General features: G+C 47.3%; 1 pseudogene; it reads right to left on the bottom strand.

Annotated features, from left to right (window-relative positions):
* Positions 1-5,736: 5,736 nt before the first annotated feature.
* LOC147095825 (uncharacterized) lies at positions 5,737-13,669 on the bottom strand (annotated as a pseudogene).
* Positions 13,670-25,078: the final 11,409 nt, after the last annotated feature.

Genomic DNA, 25,078 nt, shown 5'->3' with positions numbered 1-25,078 from the left:
TTTAAAAGAATTTAATAAATTGAATTTTATTTTGCTGGAAATGTATATTTGAAAAGAAAGACGCAGAAAGCAGGAAAAAGAATGGAAGCAAGATGGCGGCTACTCACCTCGGTTCAGAACGATAAGGCCCGCCCACACACGTGCCGATTGGTTGACCGTCAGGTCACCAAAGCGTAGGATTGGTCAATCGTCCTGTCACTCGACCGTAGGAGGGCCCGGCCGCACGCGGCAGCAAGCCGCCGTACGATTGGTCGACCTCGAGGTCACTCTGTCGCTAATGAGCGGATAATGAGATGCTAATGAGCGGAATGTTGAAGGTTTTTGGGATACCGCGGGCGCGATTTTAGCCCGGCCAAAACGTAAATACGCTTAAAACCGTCTTGGAAGCGTAAGCTTTCTTTGGAGGTAACGCGCGCGTAGGTACGCCCTGTAACTTTCGAGCGCATAGCCCGCCAGACGCACACGCGATGACAGACAGAATGACAGAATGACAGAATGACAGATCGACCGATTTATATATATAGATGACTTGGCCTCCACAGCCTTCTGTGGTAGAGAATTCCACAGGTTCACCGCCATCTGAGTGAAGAAATTTTCCTCATCTCAGTCCTAAATGTCTTACCCCATATACTGAGACTGTGACCCCTCGTTCTAGATCCCCCCAGCCAGGGTAAACATCCTCCCTGCATCCAGTCTGTCTAGCCCTGTCAGAATTTTATACGTTTAATGAGATCCCCTCTCATTCTTCTAAACTCTAGTGAATACAGGCCTAGTCGACCCAATCTCTCCTCATACGACAGTCCAACCATCCCAGGAATCAGTCTGGTGAACCTTCGATGCACTCCCTCTATGACAAGTATAGCCTTTCTTAGGTAAGGAGACCAAAACTGCTCACAGTACTCCAGGTGTGGTCTCACCAAGGCCCTGTATAACTGTAGTAAGCCAACCTTGCTCCTGTACTCAAATCTTCTTGCAATGAAGGCCAACATACCATTTGCCTTCCTAACTGCTTGCTGTACCTGCATGTTTGCTTTCAGTGACTGGTTGTACAAGGACACCCAGATCCCTCTGTACATCAACTTTTCCCAATCTATCACCATTAAATAATACTCTGCCTTTCTGTTTTTCCTACCGAAGTGGATAACTTCACATTTATCCATGTTATACTGCATCTGCCATGTATTTGCCCACTCACTCAACTTGTCAAAATTGCCTTGAAGCCTCTTTGCATCCTGTTCACAACTCACAATCACACCTAGTTTCGTGTTGTCAGCAAACTTTGAAATATTACATTTGGCTCCCTTATCCAAATCATTGATATATATTGTGAGTACCTGGGGCTTAAGCACTGATCCCTGTGGTACCCCACTAGTCACTGCCTGCCACCCCGAAAAAGAACCATTTATTCCTATTCTCTGTTTCCTGCCTGTCAACCAATTTTAAATCCATGCCAGTATATTACCCCCAATCCCATGTGCTTTAATTTTGCACACAAAACCCGAGAGAATTGAATTCAGATTTAGTCCCGTCACTGCCAAAGGAACATTGAGACACAAACAGCGGGCAAAGTGAGGAGGACAGAAATATTGGCTGGATGTCGACAAATGTGTAAATAAACAACTCGGATTTACACCTTTCACAACCTCAGGATGACACGAAGACTTTCACAGCCAATAAAGTACTTTAAAGTGTAATCACCGGTTAATGTAAGGAAATGTAGCAGCTAATCTGTGCACAGCAAGATTCCAGGAATAGCAATGAGTTAAATGACTAAACTGTTTTTAGTGATATTAATTGAGGCGTAAATGTATGGAATTGTGATTTGATGCATGGAAATATTCTAAAAATATCAATTATTGGTTATGGTTATAGGGGCAATTATTTTCATATAGAGAGAATTTGAAATATTTTTTTTTAAGTCTGTTTGCAAACCCAAGTCAGAAGGACATCAGTCTGTCCAATGTAATCCCTGCCCTCAGCATCTCTTCTGTCTTTTTGGTCTCTCCCAATAACCACGCTTAGGGCATGAAATCTTAAAATAAACTATTGGAATGAAAAAATGGTCTGTTCATTTTTTTATATGAACGAGATGAGGCCGCTTATTGAAAGCGGTGAAATGGTTAATGGGACTGCAGCCGCCCCGGGCCCTGCTCAGGAAGCAATGGGTCAGTGTGCCTGGGGCGGTGGGATCTCTCCGGGGCACATGGAGCTGGGGCTGGAGATAGAGATAGATGGGGATGGCGAGAGATGGAGATGGACCCAGGCCCAGGCCTCTGTCAAGAAACTATGTTGACTAAAGGCTGAATTTATTATTTGAAATGTGAGATTTTACATTTGTATGTTAAAGATCTGATATTTTGTTATTTCGAAATGATTTTGAAATAATTTTGCCATTTTGTTCTGGTCACTTCTGCTGCAAACCCAAACCCTGCCTCACATGAGAAACTCTTCCTCCATTTCATTCAGTTCTGCTTGGTATCCCGTTACTGTGATATCGAGGTGACCCGGAGCTCACTATGTGCAGGGAAATAAATCTCTTTAAATTCACCAACAATTTCCCTTTCATCGGCTATTTTATTTCCCTCTCCGGTAAGTTTTTTTCTTTCACTTCTAATAAAATATAATTCTATTTCTGAGTTCCCCTTGACTCTGTGTGACTTCTGCAGACTGTCTTTAATCGGGGCTGGGGTTCAATCGCTCACTGATCTAAAGTGAATGAAGCTCAGCTCATTCCCTGAAATCTTCAGTCTCATTCAGTCGGGCTCCTGTGAACAGGTAGATTCCCGCTCACCATCTGCCCTCCAGTTACTGTCCGACACTGTGAGTTACCTGAACCTCTAACGGTAGCTGGGACTTATTAACGAATGAACCGATCTCCCACAAGTCTTTAATTATTATTTATTTATTAATGTGTCAGATATTCTCATGTGTATGTTTTATCAAATGTGTAAAATTGGCAGATTGGATCAATTGATTTCTACCAAGTCTTTATTTAATTATTTTAACATAGAATTACATACAATTTACAGCGCAGAATAGGCCATTTGGCCAAGCTGGGGCTTATGTTCCTCACGAGCTTGCCCACAATCTATTTACTTCACCTCACCCTAACAACATATCCTTCTATCCCTTTCTCCCTCATGTACTTATCTAGTTTCCCCTTAAATGCATCTATACTATTCACCTCAACTACTCCTTGTGGTAGCTCGTTCCACATTCTCACCACTGTCTGGGTAAAAATGTTTCTCCTGAATTCTATTTTGAATCTATTAGTGACTATTTCTATCCTAACGTCTCAAATGCTGTTATTATTGTCTGGAACACATTGTCTGAAAGGGCACTGGAAGCAGGTTCAACAGTAAGGTTCAAAGTGGAATTGAATCTATATTTCAGACGGAAAGTTTTGCAGGGCGATTGGGAAAGAGCGGGGGAGTGGGACTGATCGAGAGCTCTTTCAATGAGCTAGTACATGCACGATGGGCCGAATGGCCTCCTTCTGTGCTGTATCAATCTCTGATTGTATAATTTCTTGTTCTCTGGCTCGTTGTTGTGTTAATTCTGTCAAATCTATTATTTGTTGTTGCTGCAGGTACTTTGTGATTTCACACTCCTGGAATGCTTTATAACCAGACTCCTGAGTAAAACACTTTCTAAGGAAATTGAAGCTGTTTTTTCCCTTTCTGAAGCTGATTTATTGTTTTTAATGTGTTGCAGCCTCTGTCAGCCGTGTTACTGTGAGCATCGGTCAGAGAGAAGTGAAGGGGACCCTGAACCAAGGTGTCCTTTTGAGCTCTGGAATTCCCTGCCTAAACCTCCCGGCCTCTCTCTCCACCTTTAAGATCCTCCTTAAAATCTACCTCTTTGACCAAGCTTCTGGTTGATTGCCCCAATATGTGGCTCCGTTTCAAAATATTGCTTCCCAACGCTGCTGTGAAGTGCCTTGGGAGGTTTTACTACATTAAAGGCACTATATAAACATAAGTTATTGTTGTTGTTGAAACATTGTAAGGAAGTTATTGTCGCTCCAGCAGGAATTCCGATTGATTGAATTCTCCCACCGCTGCCCACCCCTGGACATCGCGATCTCTGGGTGTAGGTGGAGTTCACCCGCTGTCATTTCGGATCAGAACAAATTGGCCGGCGCAAAGTGGCGAAATTATTTCAAAAATCAAATCGAAATGACAAATTATCAGATCATTAACGTCGAAATGTAAAAGTGTTTGAGGTTTCAGTGAAATAACTGGCAGAGTGTGCAGACCGACAGAGGCCCGGGTCCATCTCCATCTCCATCTCTCGCCATCTCCATCTATCTCTATCTCCAGCCCCAGCTCCATGTGTCCCGGAGAGATCCCACCGCTCCGGGCACACTGACCCACTGCTTCCTGAGCAGTGCCCGGGGTGGTTACAGTCCCATGAACCATTTCACTGCTTTCAATAAGCGCCCTCATCTCGTTCTTATAATAAAATCCAACAGACCCTTTTTTAGCTTCAATAGTTTATTTTAGGATCTCATGTCCCAAGCGCGGTTATTGGGAGAGACCAAAAAGACAGAAGAGATGCTGAGGGCGGGGATTACATTGGACAGACGCGGCTTTTCATCAGGGTTGATGTCCTTCTGACTTGGGTTTGAAAAAGGACATTTTTAAAAAATGGTTTCAAATTCTCTCGATATGAAAATAATTGCCCCGTTAACCATGACCACTAATTGCTATTTTTATAATATTTCCGTACATCAAATCTCAATTCTGCACATTTACCCATCAACTAACATCACCAAAAATAATTTAGTCATTTATCTCATTGCTATTCCTGGAATCTTGCTGTGCACAAATTGGCTGCTGCATTTCCTTACATTAACCGGTGACTACACTTTAAAATACTTTATTTGCTGTGAAAGTGTTCGTACCGTCCTGAGGTTGTGAACGGTGTAAATCCGAGTTGTTTCTTTACACATTTATCCACATCCAGCCATTATTTCTGTCCTGCTCACTTTGCCCGCTGTTTGTGTCTCAATGTTCCTTTGGCAGTGACGGGACTAAAGCTGAATTCAATCCTCTCGGGTTTAATTTGCTCAGCGCACTCGGCATTAAATCAGAGATCAGTTGTTGATCTTTACTTGAAGTCCACTTGTAGGCCGGTACAAGTAACCGCTATAATCGGCAGCTCAGTGTCTCAACTGACACTCGGTGTGGTTAATGGGCAGTGATTCGCATAACTGATTCCTGAGCCACCGACTCCATCCCTCTCCCTGACAACTGTCTGAGGCTGAGCCAGACTGTTTGCAACCTTGGTGTCCTATTTGACCCCGAGATGATCTTCCGACCATATATCCGTGCCATCACTAAGACCACCGATTTCTATCTCCGGAACATCACTCGACTCAGACCCTGTCTCAGCTCATCTGCTGCAGAAAAGCCCACTTCACAGAACAGGCCGGGCAAATCACAGTGAAAGGCTTGTGGACAAAAGGCAAAGGGGTCGAAAGGGCAACTCACAGCCGCAGTGTGTAGGACACAGGGCAGGAATTCACATCCCAGGTATTCCAAGAAGCTCTATCGCCACAGTTACGCTGGAATCGAGCCCGCTGGAGTTCCACTTGCAATTCAGAACCAGGTTTTTACTCAAAGGGTTACCCTGGGGAGAAGTTTCTTTCCGGGCGAGGTGCTTAACCGATCTACTGCTGTAACTTTGGGGCATGATCTGCCGAAACCCCGGAGAAAAAGCACAAAACATTGCTTACGCCATTTCTCTGGGGTTTGTGCCGAAGTTATGGGAGTAGATTGGGAGAATCCACATGGGAATTCCAGTCACCTGTCGTTTCCCTTTACAGATACAGACCGACCTGCTGTTTATTCCCAGCAGTTTCTGTTCATATTCCAGAATCTGAAATAATGGATGAGAATAGATAATGCAGAATGGAGGACAAAATACAGCTGATTCCATAGGCTGGTCATCTGTATAAATTCTCCCTAATAACAGGCCCAGCAATGTTTGAGTTTGGTCAAAAAAGAAAGGCTTTCATTCTATGGCGCCTTTCACGCTTTACAGCCAAGGAAGTATTTTGAAGTGTAGCCACTGTTATAATGTAGGTCCCCGCCACAATCTCCGTTCCCGAGCCACCGACTCCATCCCTCTCCCTGACAACTGTCTGAGGCTGAGCCAGACTGTTCGCAACCTTGGTGTCCTATTTGACCCAGAGATGATCTTCCGACCATATATCCGTGCCATCACTCAGACCACCGATTTCTACCTCCGGACCATTACTCGACTCAGTCCCTGTCTCAGCTCATCTGCTGCAGAAACCCTCATCCATGTCTTTGTTACCTCTGACTTGACTATTCCAACACACTCCTGGCTGGCCTCCCATGTTCTACCCTACATAAACTTGAGGTCATCTGTGTCCTAACTCGCACCAAGTCCCGTTCGCCCATCTCTCCCCTGTGCTCGCTGACCTACATTGGTTCCCGATTAAGCAACACCTCAATTTTAAAATGCTCATCCATGTTTTCAAATCCCTCCATCGCCTCCCTCTCAATATCACTAAAATCTCCTTCAGCCCCACAACCCCTCAAGATATCTGCGCTCCTCTAATTCTGCCCTCTTGAGCATCCTTGATTTGAATCGCTCAACTACTGGTGGCAATGCCTTCTGTTGCCTGGGCCCTAAGCTCTGGAATTCCCTCCCTAAACCTCTCCGCCTCTCCCCTCTCTCTCCTCCTTTAAGACGCTCCTTAAAACCCAACTCTTTGACCAAGCTTTTGGTCATCTGCCCTAATATCTCCATATGTGGCTCGGAGTCAAATTTTGTTTTATAACACTCCTATGACGCGCCTTGGAACGTTTAACTACGTTAAAAGCGCTATATAAACACAACTTATTGTTGTTGAAACATTGTAAGGAAGTTATTGCCGGTCCAGCAGGACCTCCGATTGATTGAATTCTCCAACCGTTGCCCACCCCTGGACACCGCGATCTCCGGGTGTAGGTGGAGTTCTCCCGCTGTCATTTCGCTCGGTATCTCCGCCTCACACACAAGTCCAGGCAGCCCCCGAGCACAGTGACAGCGCCAAAGATCACCACACGGAGCAGGAGAGCGGGTGGGTGGTCGGGGGGTTGTCTGGTGGTCTCCGCTTGCTCTGTGTGGCTCGGGGTGGGATTCTCAGTGTCTGCAACAAGAATGTGATCATTTCCAACAACCCGATTAGATTCAAAAGGAGACTGTTAATCATTCTTTATCAATTTGTTGGCAATATTCAGCTTGTTTTGAAGCGACAAGTACAGTAACAGTTAAATAATGTTCCTCTATCAGCAAAGAGGAGTGGACCTTTGGCGTAGCGGTAGCATCCCCGCCGCTGGGCCAGACGGGGTAGGGTTTCAAACCCCTCTCCAGACAGTCCCGGCAAGTGGAGTCGGAGCTCTGGCTCTAAACTCTGGGTTGACATCCAGCGGGATACTTGAGTCCGTGGGTGTGGGTAGCCGCCCCCCCCCCCCCCGTCGTATGGGTTGTGGGAGCCCGTAAAACCCTCCTGCCATAGGACTAACCACCCGAATGGCTGGTATGAAGATGGTTACGGTCACGGAAGGAGCGTTAAACGCGGCCAGAAATCCTTCCACCACTTCATACAGTTCCCCAAAGGGAACAATGTGAAGACATGTACGACGACGATCAGCAAAGAGCATTGAGGGTTAAATGGGTTAAATAATCAGCCTGTGAATTCCTATCTGTCCCGGGATAGACTGTTAACTTCACCTTGCCTTTACTGGTTGTGACCCCATCACTGTAAACAGATATCACATACACGCCGCTGTCACTGGGCTGCAGATCCCGCAGCGACAAGGATCCATTCTCCGGGTAGATGTGGACTCTCCCCATGTGGGAAGGAGCGAACACCTGATAAACTGAACAGGTATAACCGGGTCTGTCTGGGTCTGCAGAGCAGTTTGATCGGGTCAGTGTCACTAATGGAGTGTCTCCGGGTAATAAAAACCACTTTATGTTTAAAGCGGAGTAGGGAGTGAGTCTGGAGTAGGAGACGGGGAGAAGGACAGACTGGTTCACGGTCCCGTTCACCTCTGCCTGATGGACAGTCACAGTAACTCGGCTTCCAGAGGCTGCAAAAAAATAGAAGGATATCTTGTTAGGGTGAGGTGACGGAAATAGATTGTGGGGAGGCTCGTGAGGAGCATAAACCCCGGCTTAGACCAGTTCTAGAACAGGCCTATTCTGTGCTGTAAATTCTATGCAATTCTGTGTTATAATCATGAAATAATGACTTGGTAGAAAGCAATTGATCCAATCCGCCAATTTTACACATTTGCCAAAACATACACAGGAGAATATCTGACACATTAATAAATAAATAATAATTAAAGACTTGTGGGAGATCGGTTCATTCATTAATAAGTCCCAGCTACCGTTAGAGGTTCAGGTAACTCAGTGTCGGACAGTAACTGGAGGGCAGATGGTGAGCGGGAATCTACCTGGTCACAGGAGCCCGACTGAATGAGACTGAAGATCTCAGGGAATGAGCTGAGCTTCATTCACTTTAGATCAGTGAGCGATTGAACCCCAGCCCCGATTAAAGACAGTCAGCAGAAGTCACACAGAGTCAAGGGGAACTCAGAAATAGAATTACATTTATACTGGAAGTGAATTTAAAGAGCTTTATTTCCCTGCACATGGTGAGCTCCGGGTCACCCCGATATCACAGTAACGGGACACCGAGCTGAACTGAATGAAATGGAGGAAGAGTTTCTCATGTGATTCTCATTAGTTTGCAGCGGAAGTGACCAGAACAAAGTGGCGAAATTATTTCAAAATCATATCGAAATAACAAAATATCAGATCATGAACATAGAAATGTAAAAGTCTCACATTTAAAATGATGAACTTTGCCTTTACTCAATATAGTTTCTTCAAAAACTACTCGAGTGGGTGTGTTTGAGGTATCACCGCCCCATTGCTTCCTGAGCAGGGCCCGGGTCTAACTTCATCTCCATCTCCCGCCATCCCCATCTATCTCTATCTCCAGCCCCAGCTCCATGTGTCCCGGAGAGATCCCACCGCCCCAGGCACACTGACCCATTGCTTCCTGAGCAGGGCCTGGGTCCATCTCCATCTCTCGCCATCCCCATCTATCTCTATCTCCAGCCCCAGCTCCATGTGTCCCAGAGAGATCCCACCGCCCCAGGCACACTGACCCATTGCTTCCTGAGCAGGGCCCGGGTCCATCTCCATCTCTCGCCACCTCCATCTATCTCTATCTCCAGCCCCAGCTCCATGTGTCCCGGAGAGATCCCACCGCCCCAGGCACACTGACCCATTGCTTCCTGAGCAGGGCCCGGGTCCATCTCCATCTCTCGCCATCTCCATCTATCTCTATCTCCAGCCCCAGCTCCATGTGTCCCGGAGAGATCCCACCGCCCCAGGCACACTGACCCATTGCTTCCTGAGCAGGGCCCGGGTCCATCTCCATCTCTCGCCATCTCCATCTATCTCTATCTCCAGCCCCAGCTCCATGTGTCCTGGAGAGATCCCACCGCCCCAGACACACTGACCCATTGCTTCCTGAGCAGGGCCCGTGGCGGCTGCAGTCCCATTAACCATTTCACCGCTTTCAATAAGCGGCCTCATCTCGTTCATATAATAAAATCCAACAGCCCATTTTTTCATTTCAATAGTTTATTTTAAGATCTCATGCCCCAATCTTGGTTATTGGGAGAGACCAAAGAGACAGGTGAGATGCTGAGGGCGGGGATTACATTGGACAGACGCGGCTTTTCATCAGGGTTGATGTCCTTCTGACTTGGGTTTTCAAAAAGACTTTTTCTAAAAAAGGTTTCAAATTCTTTCGATAAAAAAATAATTACTCCTTTAACCATGACCAATAATTGCTATTTTTATAATATTTCCGTACATCAAATCTCAATTATGTACAATTAACATCACTAAAAACAATTTAGTCATTTATCTCATTGCTATTCCTGGAATCTTGCTGTACACAAATTGGCTGCTGCATTTCCTTACAGTAACCGGTGACTACACTTTAAAGTACTTTATTGGCTGTGAAAGTCTTTGGGCGGGCCTGAGGTTGTGAAAGATGTAAACCCGAGTTGTTTCTTTACACGTTTATCCACATCCAGCCATTATTTCTGTCCTCCTCACTTTGCCCGCTGTTTGTTCTCAATGTTCCTTTGGCAGTGACGGGACTAAAGCTGAAATCAATCCTCTCGGGTTTAATTTGTTTATCACACTCGGCATTAAATAAGAGTTCATTTCTTCTTTCTGTATTTGAAGTCCACTTGTAGACAGGGACAAGTAACCGCTATAATCGGCAGCTCAGTGTCTCAACTGACACTCGGTGTGGTTAATGAGCAGTGAGTTGCACAAACTGGAGCAACTGATGGTCGGGGGGTCGGATGTACGGTAGCATCGGGTTTATGTTACTGGTGGTAGGCCTGGACCAATGATCTCGGAGACGTGAGTTCAAATCCCACCACGGCAGCTGGGGAATTTAAATTCAGTTAATTAAATAATTATAAAAGGCAGTGTTAGTGATGATTGTTGTAAAAATCCACCTGTTTCCTTCAGGGAAGGAAACATGCCATCCTAAAGGTGGCTCCAGCAATGTGGTTGACTCTTAACTGCCCTCTGCGGTTCAAGAAAGCAGCTCAGCATCATCTTCTGAAGGGCAATTCAAGCCGGGCAATAAACAACGAACCCTGTGGATCAAAACAAAAATGAAGGACCCGTAAAGCCCGCTTCACAGAACAGGCCGGCAAAAGATAAAACGGGTCGGAGTGCAGAAGACAGGGCAGGAATTCACATCGGAGGTATTGCAAGGGGCGCGATCGCCACAGTTACGCTGGGACTGGAGTTCCAGTTTCAAATCCAGAAGGGTTTTACTCAAAAGATTACCCGGGGGGTGAGAATTTTCCTGCCCGATTCTCCCGATCTACTGCACTAACTTCGGGGCAAGATCGGCAGAAACCCTGGGGAAAGAGCACAAAACATTGCTTGCGCCGTTTCTCTGGGGTTTGCGTCGAAGTTATGGGAGTGGATTGGGAGAATCCCCATGGGAATTCCAGTCACCTGACCTTTGTTTTTACAAGTACGAACTGTTTATTCCCAGCATTTTCTATTCATATTCCAGAATCTGAAATAATGGATAAGAATAGATAATGCAAAATGGAGATAAAAACAGCAGATTCCACAGGCTGGTCATGTGGTCATTGAAGCAACTGCCCGAGATATCTGCTCCCTAATTCTGGTCTCTGGAGTATCCCCGATTTTAATCGCTCCGCCATTGGTGGCCGTGCCTTCAGCTGCCTAGGCCCCAAGCTCTGGAATTCCCTCCCTAAACCTCTCCGCCTCTCTACCTCTCTCTCTCCATCTTTAAGTTGCTCCTTAAAACCCTACCTCTTTGACCAAGCCTTTGGTCAACTGCCTAATATCTCCTTATGTGGCTCGGTGTCAATTTTGGTTTTATTAAGCTCCTGTAAAGCATCTTGGGACGTGTTACTGCGTTAATGGCGCTATATAATCACATGTTGTTGTTGTTGAAACATTGTAAGGAAGTTACTGCCGGCCCAGCAGGACCTCCGATTGATTGAATTCTCCCACCGTTGCCCACCCCTGGACACCGCGATCTCCGGGTGTAGGTGGAGTTCTCCCGCTGTCATTTCGCTCGGTATCTCCGCCTCACACACAAGTCCAGGCAGCCCCCGAGCACAGTGACAGCGCCAAAGATCACCACACGGAGCAGGAGAGCGGGTGGGTGGTCGGGGGGTTGTCTGGTGGTCTCCGCTTGCTCTGTGTAGCTCCGGGTAGGATTCTCAGTGTCTGCAACAAGAATGTGATCATTTCCAACAACCCGATTAGATTCAAAAGGAGACTGTTAGTCATTCTTTATCAATTTGCTGGCAATATTCAGCTTGTTTCGAAGCGACAAGTACAGTTAGAGTTAAATAATGTTCTCTTTCAGCAGAGATCACTGAGGGTTCAATGGGTTAAATAATCAGCCTGTGAACTCCTACCTGTCCCGGGATAGACTGTTTACGTCACCTTGCCTTTACTGGTTGAGTCCCCAGCACTGTAAACAGATATCACATACACGCCGCTGTCACTGGGCTGCAAATCCCGCAGCGACAAGGATCCATTCTCCGGGTAGGTGTGGACTCTCCCCATGTGGGAAGGAGCGACCATCCGGTAATCTGAACAGTTATAACCGGGTCTGTCAGGGTCTGGAGAGCAGTTTGATCGGGTCAGTGTCACGAATGGAGTGTCTCTGGGTAATAAAACCCACTTTATGTTTAAAGTGGAGTAGGGAGTGAGTGTAGAGCAGGAGACGGGGAGAAGGACAGACTGGTTCACGGTCCCCTTCACTTCTCTCTGACCGACGCTCACAGTAACGCAGCTTCCAGAGGCTGCAACAAAATAAAAACAATAAATCAGCTTCAGAAAGGACAAAAAAAAGCTTAGAATTCCTTAGAAATGTTTTACTCAGGAGTCTGGTTATAAAGCAGCCGAAGCGTTTGAAACCACAAAATACCTGCAGCAACAACAACGAATACGTTTGATAGAATACACATAATGACCAATCAGAGAGCATGAAATTATACAATCAGAGGTTGATACAGCTCAGAAGGAGGCCATTCGGCCCATTGTGCCTGTGCCGTCTCTTTGAATCAGCAATCCAATCAGTCCCACTCCCCCGCTCTTCCCCAATAACCCTGCTAATACTTTCCTTTCCAATTATATATTCAATTCCCTTTGAAGCTTACTGTTGAATCTGCTGCCACCGCCCTTTCAGACAATGTGTTCCAGATCATAATAACAGCATTTGAGACGTTAGTAATGAAATAGTCACTAATAAATCCAAAAAAATAGAATTCAGGAGACACATTTTTCCCCAGAGTGGTGAGAATGTGGAACTCACTGCTACCACAGGGAGTAGTTGAGATAAATAGTCTAGATGCATTTCAGGGGAAGCTGGATAAGTACATGAGGGAGAAAGGAATAGAAGGATATGTTGTTAGGGTGAAGTGAGGTAAATAGATTGTGGGCAGGCTCACGAGGAGCATACACCCCGACTTAGACCAGTTTGTCCAAATGGCCTATTCTGTGCTGTAAATTCTATGTAATTCTACATTATAATCATTAAATAAAGAGTTGGTAGAGATCAATTGATCCAATCTGCCAATTTTACGCATTTGATAAAACATACACACGAGAATATCTGACACGTTAATAAATAAATAATCATTAAAGACTTGTGGGAGATCGGGTCGTTCATTAATAAGTCCCAGCTACCGTTAGAGGTTCAGGTAACTCACAGTGTTGGACAGTAACTGGAGGGCAGATGGTGAGCGGGAATCTACCTGTTCACAGGAGCCCGACTGAATGAGACTGAAGATCTCCGGGAATGAGCTGAGCTTCATTCACTTTAGATCAGTGAGCGATTGAACCCCAGCCCCGATTAAAGACAGTCAGCAGAAGTCACACAGAGTCAAGGGGAACTCAGAAATAGAATTACATTTATACTGGAAGTGAAAGAAAAAAACTTACCGGAGAGGGTTATAAAGTAACTGATGAGAGGGAAAATGTTGTTGAAGTAAAAAAGATTTATTTCCCTGCACATAGTGAGCTCCGGGCCACCTCGATATCACAGTAACGGGACACCGAGCAGGACTGAATGAAATGGAGGAAGAGTTTCTCATGTGAGGCAGGGTTTGGGTTTGCAGCGGAAGTGACCAGAACAAAGTGGCGAAATTATTTCAAAATCATATCGAAATAATAAAATATCAGACCATTAACATAGAAGTGTAAAAATCTCATATTTAAAATAATAAATTCAGCCTTTAGTCAACATAGTTTTTTCAAAAACAGCTCGAGTGGGTGTGTTTGAGGTTCCAGTAAAATAACTGGCAGAGTGTGCAGACCGACAGGGGCCTGGGCCCGCGTCCATCTCCATCTCTCGCCAGCCCCATCTATCTCTATCTCCAGCCCCAGCTCCATGTGTCCCGGAGAGATCCCACCGCCCCAGGCACACTGACCCATTGCTTCCTGAGCAGGGCCCGGGTCCATCTCCATCTCTCGCCATTCCCATCTATCTCTATCTCCAGCCCCAGCTCCATGTGTCCCGGAGAGATCCCACCGCCCCAGGCACACTGACCCATTGCTTCCTGAGCAGGGCCCGGGGCGGCTGCAGTCCCATTAACCATTTCACCGCTTTCAATAAGCGGCCTCATCTCGTTCAGATAATAAAATCCAACAGACCATTTTTTAGTTTCAATAGTTTATTTTAAGATCTCATGCCCCAATCTTGGTTATTGGGAGAGACCAAAGAGACAGAAGAGATGCTGAGGGCGGGGATTACATTGGACAGACGCGGCTTTTCATCAGGGTTGATGTCCTTCTGACTTGGGTTTGCAAACAGACTTTCTTTGAAAAAAATGTTTCAAATCTTTCTATATGAAAATAATTGCCCCTTTAACCCTGACTAAAAATTGCTATTTTTATATTATTTTCATACATCAAATCTCAATTCTGTACATTGCGCCTCATTTAACATCACTGAATACAACGTAGTAATTTACCTCATTGCTATTCCTGGAATCTTGCTGTGCACATATTGGCGGCTGCATTTCCTTACAGTAACCGGTGACTACACTTTAAAGTACTTTATTGGCTGTGAAAGTCTTTGAGTTGGCCTGAGGTTGTGAAAGATGTAAATCCGAGTTGTTTCTTTACACATTTATCCACATCCAGCCATTATTTCTGTCCTCCTCACTTTGCCCGCTGTTTGTGTCTCAATGTTCCTTTGACAGTGACGGGACTCAATCTGAATTCAATCCTCTCGGGTTTAATTTGTTCAGCACTCTCTGCATTAAATGAGAGTTAATTTGTTCTTTCTGTATTTTAAGTCCACTTGTAGACAGGGACAAGTAACCGCCATAATCGGCAGCTCAGTGTCTCAACTGACACTCGGTGTGGTTAATGTGCAGTGAGTTGCACAAACTGGAGCAACTGATGGTCGGGGGTAAGGCCCCGAAAACCCCACTTCACAGAACAGGCCGGGCGAATCACAGTGAACGGCTTATGAACAAAAGACAGAGGGGTCGGCAGGGCAACTCACAACCGCAGTGAGCAGAACACAGGGCAGGAATTAGAAGCGGAGGTATTCCAAGAGGCGCTAACGCCACATTTACGCTGGGATCGAGCCCGCTGGAGTTTCATTTGCAATTGTGAAGAAGGGTTTTACTGAAGTTAACCAGGGGAAGAATTTTCCTGGGGTGGGGGGTGGGCTTCCCGATCTGCTGCCGTAACTTCGGGGTAAGTTCGACAGAAACCCTGGAGAAACAGCCCACAGCTTTGCTTACGCCATTTCTCTGGGGTTTCAGCCGGGATTATGGGAGTAATTCGGGAGAATTCCATTCACCTGTCCTTTTCTTTTACAGATACGGACTGACCTGCTGGTTATTCCCAGCAGTTTCTGTTCATATTCCGGAATCTGAAATAAAGGATGAGAATAGATAATGCAGAATGGAGGACAAAATACAGCAGATTCCATAGGCTGGTCGTCTGTATAAATTCTCCCTAAAAACAGGCCCAACAATGTTTGAGTTTGGTGAAGTTCAACCAAGATCATACACCATTCAGACAGATGAGGGTGCTGTTCTGAGAAGAAATCGTCGAGATCTTCTCATGGGACCAGCCACAGCAGGTCAAGAGACTGATACTGTTGAACAACCTGATCACACAGCTGAGAACACATCATCTGAGGCAACAACTCAGATTCAAGGACAATCAATCAGAAAATGCTCAAGACACGTGAAGACTCCTGAGAGACGCATTGAGCAAATTTAAGGACTACTGTTATAGAAGGAAGTAATGTTATCTTATTCTTTCTTCAAGTTCTAGTGTATTGACATATTTCATGTGAACACACAAAGCAAGGTTAAAAAACCTTGATCATGATAATGATAATGTAAGTTCATTAAGTGTTACAGTTAAAATACAGATTAATACAAAGAAAACATGTTGTTAGTTAAAAGTAAAATACTTCTGTTTTAAGAAAAGGAGATGTAATGATATCAGCAAATAGAGATGGTATTTGCCTGTTCGATTATGATGCCTTACCAGCATGTTTGCATGTATTGATTGCTTGTGCCTGACCAGCAGAGGGCATGTGACAGAGACAAGCAAGGCAGTTTAGTTTAGTTTCAGTTTCGTTCTAGATTCATCACTAGCATGATGTCTCCTGTAAATGCTGTATAAAGAGTTGAGCAGACTAGATTAAGACATTCTCTTTCATAAATGTCTCATCATTGAACCCACAAAGAAATCAATACACCAGCTCCCTTTGTTACTGACTATATCTGTATAGATGTTAATCCAGCTCCGTCACACTGCCACTCATTAACCCCTCCCCCCAGCAACCTGTGTCACTGACTGTATCCGTACTGATGCTAATCCAGCTCTCTCTCACTGTCACTCAGTAACCCCTCCCTGCAGCCACCTCCGATACTAGGCCCTAAACTCTGGAATTCCCTGCGTAAACCTGTCCGCCTCGCTACCTCTTTTTCCTCCTTTAAGACACACCTTAAAACATAAGAACATAAGAAATAGGAGCAGGAATAGGCCACTTGGCCCCTTGAGCCTGCTCCGCCATTCAATAAGATCATGGCTGACCTTGGGCTCAAAGCCACTTCCCAGCCCACTCCCCATAACCCTTCACTCCCTTATCTTGCAAACATTTGTCTATCTCCATCTTAAATGTATTTAATGGCCCAGCCTCCACAGCTCTCTGGGGCAGAGAATTCCACAGATTTACGACCCTCTGAGAGAAGAAATTCCTCCTCATCTCAGTTCTAAAAGGGCGACCCTTTATTCTAAATCTCTGCCCCCGCATTCTAGGTTTCCCCATGAGGGGAAACATCCTCTCTGCATCTACCTTGTCGAGCCCCCCTCAGTATCTTACATGTTTCAATAAGATCACCTCACATTCTTCAAAATTTCAATGAGTATAGGCCCAGCCTGCTCAACCTTTCCTCATAAGTCAAACCCCTCATCTCTGGTAGTAACCTAGTGAATCATCTCTGAATTGCCTCCAATGCAAGTATATCCTTCCTTAAATAAGGAGACCAAAACTGTACACAATACTCAAGGTGTGGTCTCACCAATACCCTGTAAAGTTGTAGCAGGACTTCCCTGCTTTTATACTCTAACCCCTTTGAAGTAAAGGCCAACATTCCATTTGCCTTTTTGATTACTTGCTGTACCTGCATGCTAACTTTTTGTGTTTCATGCACAAGGATCCCCAGGTCCCTCTGAACTGTAGCATTTTGTAATCTCTCTCCATTTAAATAATAATTTGTTGTTTTACCTTTCCTGCCAATGTGTATAAACTCGCACTTTCCCACATTATACTCCATCTGCCAAATGTTAGCCCACTCACATAGCCTGTCTATATCCCTTTGCAGATTCCTTGAGTCCTCTGCAGAACTTGCTTTCCCACCCATCTTTGTATCATCCGGAAACTTGGCTACATTACACTCGGTCTCTTCATCCAAGTCATTAATATAGATTGTAAATAGTTGAGGCCCCAGCACCGATCCCTGTGTCACCCTACTAGTTACTTTTTGCCAAACGGAAAAAGACCCATTTATCCCAACTCTCTGCTTTCTGTTAGTTAGCCAATTCTCTATCTATGCTAATGTATTACCCCCAATTCCGTGAGCTCTTACCTTATGCAGTAACCTTTTATGTGGCTCCTTATCGAATGCCTTCTGGAAATCTAAATACATCACATCCACTGGTTCACCTTTGTCCACTCTGCTCGTTACCTGCTCAAAGAACTCCAGCAAGTTTGTAAAACAGCCCAGAGGAGATGTCCTTAACCCTGGCACTGGGCAGGCAACACAGCCTTTGGGACTCACACTCTCGGCTGCATAGAACAGTATCTATCCCCCTAACTATACTATCCCCTATCACTACAACATTTCTTTTTACACGCCCCACTTGAATGGCTCCCTGTACCACGGTGCTGTGGTGAGATTGCTCATCCTCCCTGCAGTCCCTGCCCTCGTCCACAGAGGGAGCAAGAATCTGGTACAAGGCCAAGGGCTGAGGCTCCTCCGTCACAACCTCCTGGATCCCAAAACCTACCTCTTTGACCAAGCTTTTGGCCATCTGCCCTAATTCATCCTTATGTGGATCATTGTCAAGTATTTTGTCTTAAATAACTCCTGTGCAGTGCCTTGGGATATTTTAGTACGTTAAAGGGGCTATATAAATAAAAGTTGTCGTTGTTGTTGTTGTTATTGACAACCTGAACTGGTGTTAATCCAGCTCCCTCACACTGTCACTCTGTAACTGTGCTGCCCAGCACCCTGTGTCGCTCACTGTATCTGTACTGATGTTAATCCAGTTCCCTCACACTGTCACTCATTAACCCCTCCCCCAGCACCCTGTGTTACTGACTGTATCTGTATTGATGTTAATCCAGCTCCATCACACTGTCACTCATTAACCCTTCCCCCAGCATCCTGTGTTACTGAATGTATCTGTACTGACGTTAATCCAGCTCCCTCACACTGTCACTCAGTAACCCCACCGCCCAGCACCCTGTGTCACTGACTCTATCTGTACTGATGTTAATCCAGCTCCCTCACACTGTCTCTCGGTAACCCCTCCCCCAGCACCATGTGTTACTGACTGTAACTGTACTGATGTTAATCCAGCTCCCTCACACAGTCACTCAGTAGCACCTCCCTGTGATGAAATAACTGTGTTCTGATATTTGTACTTGCACTTGTAATGTCTGGAATGTTCCACTAGGGGGAACCACTAATGCTCCTCCCTGGCCCCGCCCCTCTTCTGGTATGTTCTACCAAGGGCTCGGTCGATGATGGACTCTGTTAACTCTGCCATGATTCTTATTTAATAAAAGGCTTCAGTCTTAAGCTTTAACTTCGGATTCGGGCAGTTATTTGGCACATCAATTTTATTAAATAACAACTTTTGGAAGATGGATTGATTTTTGAAACCAGAGCGTCTGGATATTGATCCCCATTCGGCAGATGCGTCGAAGAAATTTACGCATTGGCTCCGATGTTTTGAACACTTCATCGCATCATCGACCGATCCGACGGTTAACAAGTTGGGTCTTCTAACCAACTTGGTAAGTCATCAAACTTACTCTATAATTGAAGATATTACTACATATGAAGAGGCCCTCGCAGCTCTTAAAGCCCAGTACCTTAAGTCGGTTAACGAAGTATACGCCAGGTATCTCCTGTCTACTCGCAGGCAATTACCCGAGGAATCTCTGGGCGATTTCCTGCAGCACCTTAATGCTTTGGCTAAGGGTTGCAACTACAAGGCTGTCTCTGCCATAGTGTATCAGGAAGAAGCCATCCGCGATTCTTTCATATCTGGCCTCCGATCTAATTATATTAGACAGAGACTCCTCGAGAACGACTCGTTAGTTTTAAAAACGGTTGTCGCTGCTGCTCGATCGTTAGATGTAGCCCAGAAGAATTCAGAAGTGTATGCATCAGCCCATGCATCTCTCTCAGCCTCATGTGTTCCGAGTATGGAGGCATCCATAACACCAATGGAGCCCCCACTTAATCCTATTGTTGCGGCTGTGCCCCATGGGTCTAAGTGTTATTTTTGTGGCCAATCTAAACACCCCAGGCAAAGTTGCCCAGCCAGAGAGGCTACCTGTTTTAAATGTAAGAAACGGGGACATTTTAGTAAAGTGTGTAAGGGTAATCCTGTACACGATGTCTTCTCTGCTGCCGCCTATCGTTTTACTCTAGCCTCGGCTACGGTTGACCAGACCATACCGTGTTCCTTGTCAAAATCTATGATGGACATTAAGATTAATGGTCATCCTACTGGGTGTTTGATAGACTGTGGCAGTACTGAAAGTTTTATACACCCCAACCTTGTTAACTCCTGTTCATTGAAGGTGTATCCTACTCGAAGTGAAATTGTGATGGCGTCCAAATCCCTTACTTCGGAGGTAACTGGATATTGTAAAGTCACATTGACCGTTAAGGATACGGAGTATAAGGATTTTAAACTCCTCATATTACCTCAGTTGTGTGTGAACTTAATATTAGGCTTGGACTTCCAGTGTCAGCATGAGAGCGTTACCCTTAAGTATGGTGGATCCCAGCCTCCGCTCACAGTCTGCGGCCTTTCTACTTTAAACGTAAGCCCGCCTTCTTTGTTTGCGAACCTTGCTCCTAATTGTAGACCTATAGCGACTAAGAGTCGACGGTATAGTTCAGAAGATAAAACATTTATAAAAGAGGAAGTGGAAAGGCTTCAACGGGAGGGAATCATCGAACACAGTGGTAGCCCGTGGCGTGCCCAGGTGGTGGTGGTTAAAACTAATGAGAAGAAAAGACTTGTGGTCGATTATAGCCAGACTATAAACTTGTATACCCAATTAGACGCCTATCCTTTGCCTCGTATTTCTGAGATGGTGAACCAGATAGCTCAGTACCGCGTGTTCTCCACCATTGATTTAAAGTCTGCCTACCATCAACTCCCCATCAAAATAGAAGACCGACCTTATACGGCCTTCGAAGCTAATGGGCGCCTGTTCCAATTCCTTCGGGTGCCCTTTGGAGTGATGAATGGGGTATCTATCTTCCAACGGGAGATGGATCGTATGGTGGATGAATACGCGTTGGAAGCAACATTCCCGTACCTGGACAATGTTACCATCTGTGGGCATGACCAACGGGAGCATGATCAAAATCTCGCGAAGTTCCTAGAGACTGCAAAGAGGTTAAACCTGACCTACAACGAAAACAAGTGTACCTTCATGATGCGCTATCAATTACTCATAAAAGACTGAGAGTTAAGAGAGTAACTAAAGGCTTTTATTAACAAAAGAATGAAGGTCTGCCTCGAGTGGTCGACCGGTCCAGAAATACAAAGGGCTGGGGAGCAGTCACCTTTATACTAGGACTTGTGGGAGGAGTCAGCCGAGGCATGTCCAGGCACGTACACAGTGGAATACAAACAGTGGTTTACCACATTCACCCCTTGTTTAAAATTGAGTCCGGCGGGGTGAAGTGTATTAAAAGTTAGTGTATTGGAGCCTCTCCGGAGGTCTTGTCTGCCGCTGTGATCGGCGTGGTGACGGCAGGGGTAGTGGAGCTTCTGGCGTCAAGTCCTGCGTGGGCTGTGGCACAGGCGTGTCGTCCTCGTAGATGTCGAGCGGGTCGCGGGGCCCAGGCCTGCCGTCTGCTGGGGCTGGATATCAGATCGTGGGGGGGGGTTGTAGTGAGTAGTGGGTTACTGCGGCCCCCGAGGGTGCAAGGTCTCTTATGGAGACTGTGTCCTCCCGCCCGTCCGGGTATGCAATGTAAGCATACTGGGGGTTGGCGTGGAGGAGGTCAACCCTCTCGACCAGGGGGTCCGTTTTATGGGTCCTCACGTGCCTTCTCAGTAGGACCGGCCCTGGGGATGTCAGCCATGGCGGTAGCGATGTCCCCGATGTGGACTTCCTTGGGAAGACAAACATTTTCTCATGAGGGGTGGCGTTAGTGGCAGTGCAGAGCAGTGACCGAAAAGAGTGGAGCGCATCGGGGAGCACATCCTGCCAGCGGGAGGTTGGAAGGCCCCGAGACTTTAAGGCTAGCAGGACGGCCTTCCAAACTGTCGCATTTTCTCTTTCCACCTGTCCGTTCCCCCGGGGGTTGTAACTGGTGGTCCTGCTTGTGGCAATACCCCTAGTTAGCAGGTACTGACGGAGTTCGTCGCTCATAAACGATGAGCCCCGGTCGCTATGGATATAGCTGGGGAAACCGAACAGGGTGAAGAGGTCGTTCAGACATTTAATGACCGTGGCACTGGTCATGTCCGGGCAGGGGATGGCGAACGGGAAATGGGAGTACTCATCAATAATATTGAGGAAGTACACATTGCGGTCGGAGGAGGGGAGAGGCCCTTTAAAATCAACGCTCAGGCGCTCGAAGGGGCGAGTGGCTTTTATCAGGTGGGCCCTGTCTGGTCTATAAAAGTGCGGTTTGCACTCAGCGCAGACTTGGCAGTTCCTGGTCATGGTCCTGACCTCCTCAATAGAGTAAGGCAGGTTGCGGGCCTTGATGAAGTGGAAGAACCTGGTGACCCCCGGGTGGCAGAGGTCATTGTGGAGGGCCCGCAGTCTATCGATCTGCGTGCTGGCGCAGGTGCCACGCGATAGCGCATCCGGGGGTTCATTGAGCTTCCCGGGCCGGTACAAGATCTCGTAATTGTAGGTGGAAAGTTCGATTCTCCACCTCAAGATCTTGTCATTTTTGATTTTGCCCCTCTGCTTGTTGTTAAACATGAAAGCAACTGAACGTTGGTCAGTGAGCAGGGTAAATCGTTTTCCGGCCAGGTAGTGCCTCCAATGACGCACAGCCTCCACAATCGCCTGGGCCTCCTTCTCAACAGCGGAGTGTCTGGTCTCCGGGCCTTGGAGGGTTCGTGAAAAGAAGGCCATGGGTCTCCCCGCCTGATTGAGGGTAGCGGCCAGGGCAAAGTCGGACGCGTCGCTTTCCACCTGGAAGGGGATGGATTCGTCCACTGCGTGCATGGTGGCTTTGGCAATGTCTTCCTTGATACGGTGGAAGGCTAAGCGGGCCTCTGCCGTCAAGGGAAAAGAGGTGGACTTGATCAGCGGATGGGCCTTGTCCACATAGTAGGGGACCCACTGGGCATAATAGGAGAAAAACCCTAGGCACCTCTTCAGGGCCTTGAGGCAGTGGGGCAGTGGGAGTTCCATAAGGGGACGCATCCGGTCGGGGTCGGGGCCAATGACTCCGTGTTCCACAACACAGCCAAGGATGGCGAGGCGGTTTGTGCGGAATATGCACTTCTCCTTGTTATATGTCAGGTTCAGGAGTTGGGCGGTGCGGGGGAATTTTTCGAGGTTTGCGTCATGGTCCTGCAAGTCACGGCCACAGATGGTCACATTGTCCAGATATGGGAAAGTGGCCTGCAACGCATTTTGATCTACCATCCGGTCCATCTCCCTTTGGAAGACGGAGACTCCGTTGGTGATGCCAAAGGGAACCCTAAGGAAGTGGTAGAGGCGGCCGTTTGCCTCAAAGGCAGTATACTGGCGGTCCTCAGGGTGGATAGGGAGCTGGTGGTACGCTGATTTCAGGTCAATGGTCGAGAAGACGCGGTACTGCGCGATCTGGTTGATCATATCAGCTATGCGAGGGAGTGGGTAGGCATCCAGCAGGGTGTAGCGATTTATTGTCTGGCTGTAGTCGATGACCAGGCGCTGCTTCTCGCCGGTCTTAACGACCACAACCTGGGCTCGCCAGGGGCTGGTGCTGCCCTCAATAATCCCTTCCTTCAGGAGCCGCTCCACTTCGGTTTTAATGAAAACCCTGTCCCCGGCACTGTATCGCCTGCTCTTTGTGGCGATGGGCTTACAGTCAGGGGTGAGGTTAGCAAACAGTGGGGGGGGGGTGACTCTGAGTGTGGAGAGGTTGCACCTGGTGCGCGGCGGGCAATTTGGGAGCTGCTGGCTGCGGACTGTGAGTGGGGGTAGGGGTCCACCGTACGCCATCGTAACACTTTTAAGGTGGCACTGAAAATCTAACCCCAGCAGGACGGCAGCGCAGAGGTCGGGCAGGACCAGAAGTTTAAAATGATCGTACACGGTCCCGTCTACTACGAGTGTCACTACGCAGTAGCCGCCGATGTCCGCCGACTGGGACTCGGAGGCCATAGAAATCCACTGGTGCACAGGCAGGACTGGGAGAGAGCAACGCCGCACCGTGTCGGGGTGGATGAAGCTCTCCGTGCTCCCAGAGTCAAAAAGGCAGATTGTATCGTGGCCATTTACCTTAATGTCCATTGTGGAACTGGCCAGCTGGTGCGGTCTCGCTTGGTCCAGTGTAACGGATGCCAGCGTAGGGGTCGGTGTGTCGCTGCGGGTATCAGATGAGGCGGTGTTGGGGGCCTGCTGCGTTCCGGCTGTCGTCCAAGATGGCGGCGTCCATGATCCCCATGTGGCTGGGGGCGTCCAAAATGGCTGCTGTACCGGTGGTTTGCACATGGCCGGGGAGGCCCAAGATGGCGGCCCGCATGGCCCACACGCGGCGCTGCTGGGGTTCGGGGTGGCTTTGGCCCTGCAGACGTTAGCGTAGTGCCCCTTCTTCCCGCAGCCCGAGCAGATCGCGTTTTTCGCCGGGCAGCGCGCTCTGGGGTGTTTTGCCTGGCCACAGAAGTAGCATTTCTGGCCTTGGGGCACTGCTGTCTGGCCTTGGGACACTGCTGCAGTAGTTGGGCCATTGCTGGGGTGTGGCTGGGGTGGCACGGCGCTATGAGGCGGTCCTACCGTGTCCCAGGCTGTCATTCCCCGCGGCGTCCACGGTGCAGAAGAGTAGGCATCCATGCCCCGGTAGGCTGCATCCAATGATAGTGCGAGTTCAGAGGCCTTGTTGAGGTCGAGGTCACTCTGCTCCAACAGTCGCTGTCGGGTGTAATTGGATCTGTGGCCCGCTACAAAAGCGTCCCGGATAAGTTCCTCTGTGTACACGGCGGCCTTTACATCCTTACAACCACAGGCCCGGCCAAGCACAGACAGTGCCTGAAGGTATTCCACGGTCGATTCCCCAGGTTGTTGTTTACGACTCCCCAGAAGGTGCCTGGCGTACACTTCATTCACTGGGCGCGTGTACTGGTCCTTGAGGAGCTTGATAGCGTCCGCGTACGAGGTCGCGTCTTGGATGACCGAGTACACTCGGTGGTTCACTTTGGAGGTCAGGACATCCAGTTTGTCCTCGTCCGATTTGATTGCTGCGGAGGCGGTCAGGAATTTTTCGAAACACTTAAGCCAGTGAGTAAACTTGGTGGATGAGTCCGCCTCCCGATGATCTAAGTCCAGGCATGCTGGTGTGAGGATCTTCTCCATTATAAAAATTTTGTTAATAAAATTGATGCGCTATCAATTACTCATAAAAGACTGAGAGTTAAGAGAGTAACTAAAGGCTTTTATTAACAAAAGAATGAAGGTCTGCCTCGAGTGGTCGACCGGTCCAGAAATACA

Source organism: Somniosus microcephalus, unplaced genomic scaffold (assembly GCF_052327205.1).
Source record: "Somniosus microcephalus isolate GS21.2 unplaced genomic scaffold, FLI_Smic_1.0 unresolved_chr1, whole genome shotgun sequence".
In the NCBI taxonomy this organism is placed as follows: domain Eukaryota; kingdom Metazoa; phylum Chordata; class Chondrichthyes; order Squaliformes; family Somniosidae; genus Somniosus; species Somniosus microcephalus.
The sequence above is the reverse complement of the archived record's forward strand: the minus strand, read 5'-3'. Positions and strand labels throughout refer to the sequence as shown.